The sequence below is a fragment of the Pinus tabuliformis genome, chromosome 7 (genome assembly GCF_031772625.1).
Source record: "Pinus tabuliformis cultivar Carrire ecotype Pingquan chromosome 7, CPIR1, whole genome shotgun sequence".
NCBI lineage: Eukaryota > Viridiplantae > Streptophyta > Pinopsida > Pinales > Pinaceae > Pinus > Pinus tabuliformis.
In genome coordinates, this window is record NC_142293.1 from 935,711,953 (window position 1) to 935,725,858 (window position 13,906).

Genomic DNA, 13,906 nt, shown 5'->3' on the forward strand with positions numbered 1-13,906 from the left:
CATATTGACATCAGGTACCATCATATCAGAGATTGTGTGCAGCGGAGGATCATGTTACTTTCGTACATTCCAACGGAGGATCAGGATGCTGATATTCTGACGAAGGCTCTCACCAGGAGCAAATTCGAGTACCACCGAGGCAGGATAGGGGTTGCTGATAATCCATATCTTGTCGAGAGGGAGTGTTGAGATTGCAACAAGATGATGGAGCTTAGTGAAAAGAGTCGCCTTCACTAAGTGGGCCCGCAGGCTATTTTTGGCGCAACTCTATTTTTAGACTATGTCTATTTTTAGACATATGGATCATGTCTATGTTTATGGATGATTGATCAAGTTGGGAAAAATAGATGGACTTCTATTTTTGATGAAAGTGTGAGTGATCACAGTGTGAGTGATCAAGTCTATTTTTAGACTGGCTGTCAAAAATAGAAAAGTCAAATATTATTATCTCACAATAATATTTGGACTATAAACTTAATCTTATTCTCTTGGAGCACTTCAGTTTGAGCTACGGAAGTGGCACATGCAGCTGTCAGAAGGAAATTCGTTTTTCTTATGAGTCAGTTGAGTTGTTGCATGCATGACTTCAGTTAGAACTCAAGTGAGTTGAGTTTAGTGGACTGGAGGTACAGTTGATGGAGTTGTGTTCAGTTTAACTTAGTTAAACTGGTTGTAGTTAGTCTAACTGCAGATAGACTAATGATGAGTTGTTAAACTAATTATTAACTCATAATACAACTAAAGAATACATCAGTTAACTCAGTTGCATGTCAGTGCATGTTCAGTTCAACAGGGACAGGTGGTAGAGAATCAGATTGCTATCAGTTGTGACTATAGTTGTGCACCAGATCTTGCACAATCAGGGGATTGAGTATGCCAATGAGTTTGCTCACGTATTTTGGCCCGCATTTTAGCCTTTGCTCACGTCCACAAAGAGTGAGTGACTATTTTGCAGGTGAAAATCGAGTTTGGGAAGCAATTCTCATCAGTTCTTGAGCAGGTATTGAGCAGTGGAGGCAGGCAAGCAGTGGAAGAGATTTGGAGATCAGATCTAAGCTGTATTGTGTGTAACAGAGGTGGAGATACTTGTGAGAAGTATTATGCTGTGTAATGTTACATGACTCAATCATTAATATACAGATAGTGTGGGGTTTTTAGCGAGATGCTTTCCCCGTGATACAAACTGTGTTAATGTGTGAATGCTCTTGATGTTTTATTGTTATTGATGCTGCTATATTCTTGATCAACGTAGAGGAGCTTATGTATTGTGTATGTTTTCCGCATTAGTACATGATCAGGATAATCTCCATTGAATATGTGTTAAATTATTCAAAATTTCTACAAACTGTGGAGTCATACTCCTCCACCATAGCATCAACCCAAATCAGCTGCTACATTGTTTCCTCAAAGGAAGATGGCTCGGTTTGAACACATTCCCTAGCAAGAGCCATGTATCCAGTGTACCTCTCAGGTGACCTCCTCTGTCTGTGCTAAGAAGATGGTGCTCCCACATTCTCTCTCGCATCCTCCAACAATCTGTCAGCTTCTCTTGTGTGCTTCCATCCATCTCTGGAAGAATCTTCTTGAGTGGATGTCTCCACTCCTAGAACCTCTGCATGCAGCTGCTCTGCATTAGTCTGGGGCTCCTCCTCCTTAGGAACCAATAGTTCCTCCACAGCCTGTAGTTGGAGCTTCCTCTCAAGGGAAACTCACATGGCCTTCTGCTCATCAAACTTGAGATCTCCGCGAACCATTGTCCTCTGACTAGTAGGCAAGTACATCCGATAGTTGTGAGGTGTATCAGTGTACCCCACAAATATCCCCAACTCTGCTGTCGACTCAAGCTTCTTCCATGCATCCTTTGTCACGTGGAAATATACCAATGAGCCAAATATATTGAAGTGACCCACATCTGGTCTCTTACCGAAGAAAGCTTCCTCTGGTGTCTTCATCCCAAGTATGCAATGCGGGCTTCTATTCTGAAAATAGACCGTTGTGTCGCATGCCTCAGCCCACAAGTGAAGTGGTAGGCCTTGGTCATGCAACATTGCCCGTTCTGCCCCTACAATAGTTATGTTCTTCCTCTCAGCCACCCCATTTTGCTGTGGGCTATGAGGTGCCATCAACTCTCGTTTAATTCCTTCCACTGCACAAAAGTCCTTAAACTATTGAGAGACATATTCTCCACCATTGTCGCTTCTCAAGGCCTTGATCTTCTTCCATAACTCTTTCTCAACCAAAAATTTGAACTCACAAAACTTTGTGAAAGTTTGGTCCTTCTTCTGCATGAAATAAATCCAGCATTTACGAGAATAGTCATCAATGAAAATCACATAATACCTTTGCTTCGCCGTGGATTCCATCGAGAATGGTCCACACAAATCGGTATCAACTCGCTCTAAGATAGCCTCTGCTCGACTGTCTCGATCATGAAAGGAAGACTTAGTGTACTTTCCTAAGGTACAACCTTTGCATGTGTCAACTTGCTCAAGTTTACCTTTGGGAAGTCTTGTAGATATCTGTTGCATTATCTTCAAAGCCCCATGATGCAAATGGCCCAACCGCTTGTGCCACAAATCGCCAATGTCTTGGCTTTGCACCAATTCTGCTTTCGTACTCAATGCTGCACAATTATCTACATCTAGTTTATAGATATTCTTCACCCGAATCCCTATCCTCTTGGTTTGACCCGTGTCTATGTGTCTTAGGAACACCTTTCCTTTACTGAAGATAACATCGTAGCCTTTGTCCTCCAATATCGCGACCGATACCAAGTTTTTCTTCAGTCCAGGCACATACATCACATCTGTCAAGGTGAGAGGAGCTCCATGCTCCCTCTGAAAAGTAACTGTGCCCACTCTTGAAACACTATACCTTTCGTCGTCACCCATCTCTATGCGCATCTTGAGGTCTTTCTCCTCCAAGGCACTGAATAATTTTTTATCACCAGTCATGTGGAATGAGGCTCCACTGTCAAGATACTAGACACAACCCATCATCGATGACACCATGCACGCGATGAGGGTAAAGTCCATTTCGAATTGAGAGGCTAATGCCTCACCTTTCGATCCTTTTGAGGATCCCTTCTTGGAATTATTCGATGGGAAATTAGTCGCATAATGTCCCATCTTGTGACAGTTAAAGCATCTTACTTTAGACATGTCACCCTTCTTCCCCCCATGAGAAGAATTTGATTTGAAATGGGAAGCCTTCCCCTTCCCTTTCCTTGCCTTACTTGCTAAGAACATATTTTCTTCATCATCATTCTTGGATGAAGAACCATCTCGTGTGCTCCTCCTGATCTCCTCCTACATAAGATCCTACCTTAGTCATTCCCAATCTGATAGTTTCTTCCTTCCATTCACAGAGTCCTGGTAGCTATTCCAACTCTTTGGAAGGCCAAGGAGAGCAAGGCTCACCATATCATCATCGGCAGTAGTTATTCCCACACTGCCAAGCTCATCTCTGCAAGTGATGAGCTTGTTCAGATATGTGGAAATATTATCGCCCTTCTCCATCTTGATTCTTCAAAGCTTATCCTTGAGCGCCAATTTCCTCTGGTCGATACTATTTTGGTAGAGGTCCTTCAATGTCTTCCACATTAGAAATGGAGTATGCTTCCCATGGAGACTCGAGACAATATAGTCTTGAACTCCCTCAAGGATGATCTATCTCACCTTTGCCACACACTTCTTCCACTCAGCCAACTCTTGTGCATTAGTTGAAGCTGGCTTTGGGATTTCTTGATCAATGAATTCCTTCAAGCCATTGTCTTCTAATATAGCCTCCATTCTATCTTTCCATGCTATGTAATTCGAGCTACCTTCCAAGGCATACTCGAGTCTCAAGCCATAGAACGCCATTGGCCAACCTTGAAGTATGATATGAATTCGATTTGCACCTGCAACCCCAAACTTCAAACTTTGAATTCTCTTCTCAGTATATTGTTCACATTTTCGATACAATGTAGAAAATCTGATGGTAGGTTAACCTGATAATGCAATATAAATCAAATCAGAATACTATAACCTACTTCTACTATCAATTTGCGGAAGCTTAAAGATCGAGCTGAACAATATAACCAGAAGAAGAAGAATCAATGGCACAATACACATGAAAATGCTTTGGGGAAAGCCTCAGCTAGAAACCCCACACTATTGTGTTATCATACATGGTGGAAATACATAGGAATTATACAAAGCCTTAGCTCTCACAGCTAGCCAGCTCTTAGTACAATCCTCATAGATGCTCACAGGAAATCTTGGCTTCTCTCCAGCCTTCCTCTCTACCCTCCAAGCTCCTATTTCCTTGTGTTGTTCCTTGTGGATGATTTTCCTATTACCAAGTGGAACACCTGCTTCAAAACTGCACAATCCTCAAGGATTAAATCCTTGACTGCATGCATGAGTTTTCTCCATGAGAAAACACATGAAACTGATAGTACATTGTCCTTGAAAATTAATATCAACTGGGTCTTTCTCAGAATAGACATGCATGAGTTTCTGATGAGGGAATCTTCTGTTAACTGGAGTAGCACTAGTTGAGTGCATTAATGCATCAACTGACTGTTAACTCACTATTAGTTCCTCAAACAGTTTGGAACTAATTTAACTGGACTTAACTCAGTAAACTGAGTTAACTAATTACAACTCAAATATAACTCAATCGTATCTCCTTAATTTAAGGGATAACTCTTGCATGACTTCAGAAAGACTTCAAACTTTAATTTCTCCAACTAATTAATTTAAAATAAATTAATTAATTATTTCCAAGTAGTTGTTAAGACTAAATTCGATTTTAATTCACAATTTAATTCAAGGACAAATTAAATTGGAATATTCTTGTTGCCATATTTCAACAATATCATCTTGTGAAGCCAAATAGCCTCACAATTGTATATTTTAACCTTATACAATATTTACCTGCAGAAAAATTCTAAAAATAAAAAACAAAAAATAAAGAGAATATAAAACAAATACACAAAGATTTGCCTAGATCCCAAAACCAGGACTACTAAATTGATTTTTCATTATTTTTCTTTCAATTTTAAGTTACATATATATACATGCTGAAGCATTCATAAACCCTAATCCATTAACTCTGGATTAGAACATAATTGTAGTTGCCTTGACCATATCTACAAAATACCATGGGAAAAAAACCATCATGCCCAAAACATAAGCAAAACCCATGCACAAAACCATAGGTAGGTTTGCCAACCTAATATAGGGTCCCAAAAAAAATTCCCGGGGCACTGACCCAAATCCCGTACAGGGGGGATACTGCCCCCCTGAAACCCCCCGAAAGGGGGGACTGCGTCCCCCTGTGACCCCCTGCAACTGCCCTATTCCGCTTGACACAATGAATATGGGGGGCTATCACCCCCCCATGACCCCCCCATGCGTGTGACTAGTCATGGAAAGGATATAACACACACCTAACAACAATTCGCGTAACTAGCTACAATATACTCAACTTCCACTGAGCTCATTGTCACTGATCTCAGGTTCTTGCTAAACCACGACACCACTATTGAACTCAACATGAAATAACATCTGAAAGTACTCTTTCGATAATTACCACTTCCTGTCGAGTCTAAGTCTGTACAACCTGTCAACCTGACTCCATCTCTTGTGATATATTTTAGACCATAGTTTATTGTGCTCTGTAGGTACCACAACACATGTTTTTCAGCCACCCAGTGCACTCTCCTGGGATCCATCATAAACTGACTCAATGTGTTGATTGTGAAACATATATCTGATCCAATGTTGACTATATACATCAATGAATTGATCAACTGGTGATAGAAAGTGGTGTTCACCAACTCAGAATCTAAAGCATGAAACTTCTTCCAGTTGGTGATCATAGGAGTAGCCATAGGATTGAAATCCTCTATGTGAAATCTCCTTAATATGTCCCCTGCATATTTTCCCTAACCTGTGAAGATACACCCATCTGCCTGCCAAACTTCCAACCCCAAAAATTAATGCATAATCCCATATCTATCATGTCAAACTTTGAAGCAAGGTCCCTCTTGCGATGTTGAATGAGTCTCTCCTCTCCTGTAATAAACAATTCATCCACATATAAAACCAAAATGAGTGGATCATCACCAAACATGATGAAGAATAGGTTTAGATCTGCATCACTCTTTTGGAAACCCATCTACTGCAAGTAGGCATTGATCCTCTCATACCATGGTCTCGGAGCCTAATTCAGTTCATATAAGGATTTCTTAAGCCTACATACATGATTCCCTCTCCCATGCACCTCAAAGCCCTATGGTTGCTCAATGTACACCTCCTCTTGTATGACCCCATTGAGAAAAGCGGTCTTCACATCAATTTGGTGAATACTTCAACCCATCTCAGATGTTATGGATATCACTGCTCTAATATAGGTATAACGAGCAATTGGTGTGAAGGTATCCTCATAGTCAACTCCCTCTACTTGTGAGAACTCTGGTGCCACAAAACAAGGTTTGAACTTCTCCATGCTACCATCTGTAGCATGTTTGATCTTGTAGATCCACCTGGATGTCACCATTGACTTCCCCTTTGGTCTTGACACAATCTCCCACACATCATTATTGATGCTGGAGGCATACTCCTCCACCATGGCATCCCTCTAGATCTACTGACTAGTAACATCCTTGTAGCTAGTTGACTTAGTCTCCACAACATCTGCCACATAGCCACCCAACCTCTCTTGTGGTATTCTCTCCATCACTAACCACTTGGGTTTCCTCACTATCTCATATGCTTCCTTCATGATCTCATGAAGCCATTTTGGCTTTCACTACCCTGTAGTAGCCTCCTATATTGGTATGGGAAAGTCCTCCATTGGAGCACCTCCTCTTGATGAGGAATCCCCTCCCATGTTATGTGGTAAACTTGTACTCTGATATCCGGGACTTTGTGAACCTATCACTCTAGAAGTAAGTGATCCTCCTGACCCTTGTGTAGCAAGATCTCGATACTTGTAGTGTGTCCCCCTGCTAAGGATCCTACTGCTCTACATGATCAATCTCTCGAGACCTCCTCAAGAACCTCTCCTCCTCAAATCTCACATCCCACCTCAAGAAAAATTTCCTCTGTGCAAGAATGTATATGTAGTAGGCCTTGGTTGTCTCACTGTAAACCACACAGATACCCTTCTTTGCAGTGGTTTCTAGCTTTGTCATCTTCTCCTCAGGGACATGTGAATATGTAAGACACCCAAAAATCTTGGTGTACCCAATGTCAACCTTCTTCTCATAAAAAGGCTCCTCAGGAGTCTTACTTCCTAAGACTTTATGCAGACTCCTGCTTTGCAAGTACACTATAATATTACATGTCTCTACCCATAAAAAGAAAGGTAGCCTATGATCATGCAACATAACTCTCACTGCACCCACTATGGCCATGTTCTTCCTCTCTGGCACTGCATTCTATTGGGGTTTCTAAGGCACTATTATTAGAGGAATTTTGAGGTAAAAAAATGGGCCTAAAAAAATGTACAACCAAAACCAAATTTATAAGAACCAATAGGATTCAAAATGATGATGTCAACCATGGGGGATGATTCACCAAGTTTTGGAGTAGAAAAGTGAAAAAAAACTACTTTTTCAACTCATATTTTCAACTCGTCTCCCTATGGTTTGAATCAAATTTAAAGCAAAAGCACTCATTGGATGTGAAATTTAATTCCTCATCAAAGTAGAACCCATATTGCGTACTTTTGATGAACCTTGCTACATGGAAAATGAAAAATATATGAAAAACGTGATTTCAATCATGTTTTTTCATGTATGTCTCATTTTTCATGTAGTAGAGTCCCTAAAAAGTATGCAACATGGGTACTCCTTAGATGAGGAATTAAATTATGCATCAAATGAGTGATCCTTCTTGAAATTTGAGTAAAATCGCAGGGAGATATGTTGAAAATTGATGAGCCCCAGAAATGGGTAATTATATGGGCTCATTTTGCCTCTTAATTTGACTTAATCCACCATTCTCATTAGTTTAATGCATGTTTTTGAATATTTTTATGCTAATAGAGTGAATTGGGTTAGTCACTTTTCCATGTAGTCTAATGTGTGTTGTATGTAGATTTTTTGGCCAATTTTGGACAAAGTCAAAGGATTTATGAGAAAATGGCAACTAAAACTCGAGGAAAATAGGGAAGAGGATTTTTAGGGGGGTGTCTCCTTCATTTATGACCCTTTTATCGAATCCTCCGTCAGCAACTCGAAGCACAAAGGTCCACATGGATGATTCCAAGGGGCAGCTGAGAAAGTAAAGTAGGACTGATGTTTATCTCCAGCTCTAGAAAGCCGAGTTCCTTGATTTTAGGAGCACTGTTGAAAGACTCCATTTTTATAAATAAGGAGGCTTAGAGCCTCAGTAGGTTAGCCAGTTATTAGTTGATTTTCGCACTTTTGTGCAGCATTGTGCTCAGCTTATTTTCGAGTTCCTTTTGAGAACAGTTTATGTAATGTAACTGCTATTTTTGATAATGAAGATGAAACAATTTTTGAGCCAGCACTGATCTCTTTCAGAGGGCTGAAGCTCTTGGGTTAGGGCCCAACCCAAGCTGCCTAGCACCTCCTACTGTGTACTTATATGTTTTTTCTTTAGTTCATCAGTTAATTTCTGTTGCATAGATTCATTTTACTTTGTTAGATTAGGTTGCTTTTGATGGTTAGTATAGTTGTTGTTGTTTCAGTTGATCAAGTAGGTTACTGCAGTGATAGAATAAGATTCAAAAAGGCCAACAGTAGGCCCTGATCTCCTTTCTCCCTTCCTGGGACTATGATTTGAGGTCAAGGCACTACTGCTGCCACCAAAAACACAGTTTTTTCTCTTCCATGCAACTGCTAGTGTGATAACTTGATTTGGAAAGGTTGATAGATTAATTCAGATTCGGTTGCTTAGATCATTTCCTATTCTTTTACCATAGTTCTCTCCACATGCTTTTCTTTTCATAGGTTACTATTCAGCATTTTCTGTTTGTAGGTCAGAAATTAGGTTAAGCTAGAAAAAGTTTTGTTTTCATGATGTAGTTAGCTCTTTTTTTGCTCAGTTTTGGTAAGTAAATGTGTAGATCTCTTGCAGGTCATCTCAGATCACCATACATCCATATAATACCCAGCACCAGCTCACTTCTCATAGATTTCCCAGCTCATTCGCAACATTTCGCCAATCTGCCCTAATTTCTGCATTTTCTCCATAAAGTTGTTTTCTTGCCATTTGAACAAATCCAACCATGACGTTCATCCCTTATCTTCTTTGACAAGTTCTAGACACCTCAACACCTTCATCTAGCCTTCAGTTCCCCTTTCCCATCATTTTTCCACCTTCAAAACTCCAAAAATAGCTCTCGGCCTCCTCCTGTAGAACCTCCTTTAGATTCTCTTGTAGATCCCCTGCAGCCTTCTGTATAACTTCCTGTGAGTGACTTTTCAAAGTCTGATCGCTATGGAAGCTTTCAAAAGGGTACTAGGGGCTTCTTAGGACCTCTCCACACCTTCCTCCACCTCTGTAACAACCAACTCCATCTTCCTTTGCCACCAAACCTCTACATAGTCATAGCCAGATAAATCACAAGCATAATAATTTCACATAAAAACACTCAAAAATACAAAAATATGTTTTCTTCTAATTTATTTTCAGAAGTAGCTTGAATAAATGCAATTTACCTTTTCAGTAGTCAGTGGCACTCATTTCATCAGTTTCCATCTCTTTTCTTGCAAAAGTAGGGTTAGTAGGTAAATTAGGGTTTGCTAGGGTTCGCGTTACATTTCAGTTTTCCTTCTCTTTCTACAAGTAGGATAGCCTCTTTAGAGTTAGTTTTCTTTCATCACAGTTAAAATCTTCTTCTGAGAATTCATAGAAGTTGGCTTAAGCTCCTAGTGAACTTGCGCCAACTAATCAAGTGATAGCCTTCAATAAGAGCTAGTACTTGTGCATACAACATCGTCGCTTCCAAGTTTGTTACGAACTACCGGGTTGATAAAAGTAAAGTAGGGAGCCCTAGGAGTTGCAACATTATTGCTGCAATACTAGTGCTCACCATATTTTTGGAATCGTTGCCAGGGAAGCGTCAAAGTATTTTTTGATTACTGCTTTTCTTCTATTTTCTACTGCAACATTTTGCTAAGTAGTTTATTTGAGCAAAAGTAGATTAGTCATTTCCCTGCTTTCATTTCAATTCTGCAATTTCATTTCAGCAAAGTAGATTAGTCATTTCCTGCTTTCATTTCAATTCTGCAATTTCATTTCAGCAAAGTAGATTAGTCATTTCCTGCTTTCATTTCAATTCTACAATTCCATTTCAGCAAAGTAGATTAGTCATTTCCTGCTTTCATTTCAATTCTGCAATTTCCATTTCAGTAAGAGTAAATTAGTCATTTCCTGCTTTCATTTTAATTCTGCAATTTCCATTTCAGCAAGAGTAAATTAGTCATTTCCTACTTTCATTTCAATTCTGTAATTTCATTTCAGCAAGTTCATTTCAGTAGTTGCAATTCGTTGTTCAATCCATTTCAGTTTTGCAGGTACAAGCAGAAAAAACAAAAACCACCCAAAAATATTTCCTTTCATGCCTCGTAGGAGTAGAGATAATTCATAAAAATGTTTGCCCAACACCTCCATTGCTTCACACAGCCAACCTTCTCTCTTCTTCGGTGGCTGCAATCAAGAAACACCCTTAGGTAACAGCCATACATATTTGAAGAACCTATATGGGAAGAAGAAGAAGAAAACATTTCTCTGGAGCCAATGCCTAAAAACAGAAATGTTGGGAGCAATACCTTTTCTTCCAACTCATCCATCAAAGGTGAAATTTGAAACATGTGGGAAGACTTCAAGAGTGAGATGCGGCATATTCTTGCCATGCATATCAAAAGAAAACAAGAGGAAGCAGAGATGGATTTGGCCATTTTTTTGTCCTAGATGCACTAGGAGGCATCCTAGGAATGAATGCCCATTGAAATCTATAGAGGTTTGTTCAATCTGTGAAGAAAATCATTCCACAGACAAGTGCCCATCCTTTCCCGGACTTAAATCTATGTACGAAGGGGCTGAAGTAGTCACTGAACATACCTATTACATAGACCATAGTAGGCCACATGGGCCCAGACCTTACTAGCAGGGAATGCAAGGGACATTCTAGACATATTACAACCCCAATCAAGCCACTTCCATGCCTTCTTGGGGTCCACCTGCTCATCCTTCCTAGTCCACACCCCCTCCTTGGTCATATCCATCTCAATACCATGCTCAACTAGCTGCTCATTCATTTCACTCTTATGCTCAGCCACAGGCTCAGTGGAATGCACCTCATCATGGGTGGAGGCCCCAATACAACTCTCCTCCCGCTCCTTTGCCTCCACCACTTGCTCAACCGCAACCATTACCTCATGCTCCACTAAGGCAACCCCAAATACCTGCTCAACCGAACCTGAACCCAAATAACAGATAGGCCCAACAAGTATATAGTGGAGAACCACCATTTCTAAACCCTCACATTAGAGTAGCTCAACCCAATTGCAAAGCTGAGGTACAACACTTCCAAACAACTCCTCTTGAGCTCAATGATATTCACCATATCTCAGGAAGAGTATTGCAAAAAAGAGATTATATTGATATCATTGAAGGATCACATCCAGCAGAAGAAGATGCAAAAGAGAAGATCAAAGAACCATGGGCTGCACTTGATGAAGAGAAGACATCAGAATCAGAGATCGAGAGAGCTCCCTCATGGTTACCATCAAATCCTCCATGTATTCAAGAGAAAAATTAGCAAAAAGAGGAAGATGTGAAGGTCATGATAGAAGAAGACATGAAGAATGATCCAAATCAGCAAAAGGACCAAGGACATCACAACTATATTCAAATATGGTTCCAGACAGTCACTAAGTTGTAGTGTCACTCTCTTCCTCAACTATGCTTGATCCCTTCAAAGTCAAATCATTTGGTCTTTGAAATCCGGATACCTGTCAAAGCATGCATCTCAAGCCTCCACATCATTTTATCTATCATCTCGATGTGCACATGGTTCCATTGGAAGTATTCTTATACTTGAAAATGAGTTTTTTTTTCAAGTAGGGTAGGGTAGAGAAAAAAGGAAAAAGAAAAAATGAAAAATAAGAGAAAAAAATAAAAATCTAAGGTGAAAACCTCCGCGGAGGCGCCTCAGATTGGCTCATTGATTGAAAACCTCCATGAGGCGGTCAATGGGTTGGAAAGAAGAGAAAATAAAAAGAGAATCAGATCCCTGGATGAAAACCTCCTTTGGAGGCGCCCAGGGCAGGGAATTAGGGTGAAAACCTCCTTGAGGCACCCTAGTTGTTTTCAAAAAAAAAGGAGAAAAAGAAAAAGAAAAATGAATTTCCAGTTGTATTGCAGGTCTGCAGGAGAACTTCAGGAAGCAGCAACAGGTGCTAAGAAAGCTTTGAAACCAATAACAACACCTATCCTACCTTCCCTCACCCTTCTCCATCATTCTTGACATTCTTTCCACCTCACTGTGCTTCTTTTCTGAAAATTGTGTTTTCTAAAGGAGGCTCCTGTAGAAATTACAGAGTGCTAGAAATGGATTTTAAAAGTAGTTCGGGGAATAGGGAAGCTTCATAAAGGGTTTATAAATCCTCCTACAGTCTTCAAACCTCTCTTCCATCATTTCCAAGCTTGCATCACACCCCAAACTCATTTTTCTTACTGTCCAAAAACTACAGGATGCTCTGATACAAAAATACATAGAGCAGAAATTTGTTTTTTCCCTAACTAGAAAACTGTGCATCCATTTAAAAAACTATTCATGGGGAGTTGCATAAGTATGATGGCAACATGCCCAAGCAATTTCAGCCAATTCCAGTGCATGGTTTCCAAGAAATCAGCCTCCATCACCTTCAGCCATTTTCGCATTTTCTCCATATTTGTGCATCTATTTAAAAACCTATTTCATGGGGAGATGCATTTGGGTGATAGTAACATGCCCAAGCAATTTCAACCAATTCCACTGCACAGTTTCCAAGAAATTAGCCTCCATCACCTTCAGCCATTTCCAATTTTTCTCGAAATCCGTGCATCCATTGACCATAATTTTTCTATGGGAGGTGCATAATGATGATGGAAACATGCTTAGAAAATTTTAGATCAATCCATTCTACCGTTTAGGAGATATGGACAAAACAAGTCACTGTCCCATTAAAAGCTAGCATCAACAACATGAGCATGCAAGTCTGAAGGTTGAAGCAGACTCCTGCAACTTAGATCTAGCTAGAGGATGCCTGCACAATAAAAACAGTCACACATTAGCCAACAACAAAGCATAGCAGCTGATACCCTTAAAAATCAAGCTCCAGAAGCAGAATCGGTGCAGCCACAGATGTGTAGAACGCACAAGGAGCAGGATCCTGATTGAAGATCACCTGTACAAGGAAGCTGATCCACCAATCCAAAAGCCACGGGCGCCAACAGCAGAAATCCATGGTAGAATGCCAAAGCCTAAGCATGCAATAGCACGCAATTCTTGACTAACAGGTAAGTGACTAAACTCGTTCCTCTGTTGCATGGGTATAGTTTAAAAATTGCATGGACAAATGAGATGGTTGCGATTAAACTAGATCGGTGGCCAGCTAACTGGCCACCCTCGTCCAGTTCAAACAACGCTCAGCCAGAGTTCACACTGCACGTGTGTCCAATCAACTCATGAGAATATGAAAATAGGTAGTGGTGGTTGTTTAAACTCCAACGCAATTGATGGGAGGTGATTGCAGACAGAAAGCATAAGGTTTCATGATGACACTGCAGTAGGGACCAACAGTCCAAATAATGCCAACGCACATTTTTGCTAGCTCACCATCAATGGAAATATCTCAAAGAAAACATAAGTATGCCTCCTCGAAACTCCTTCACCA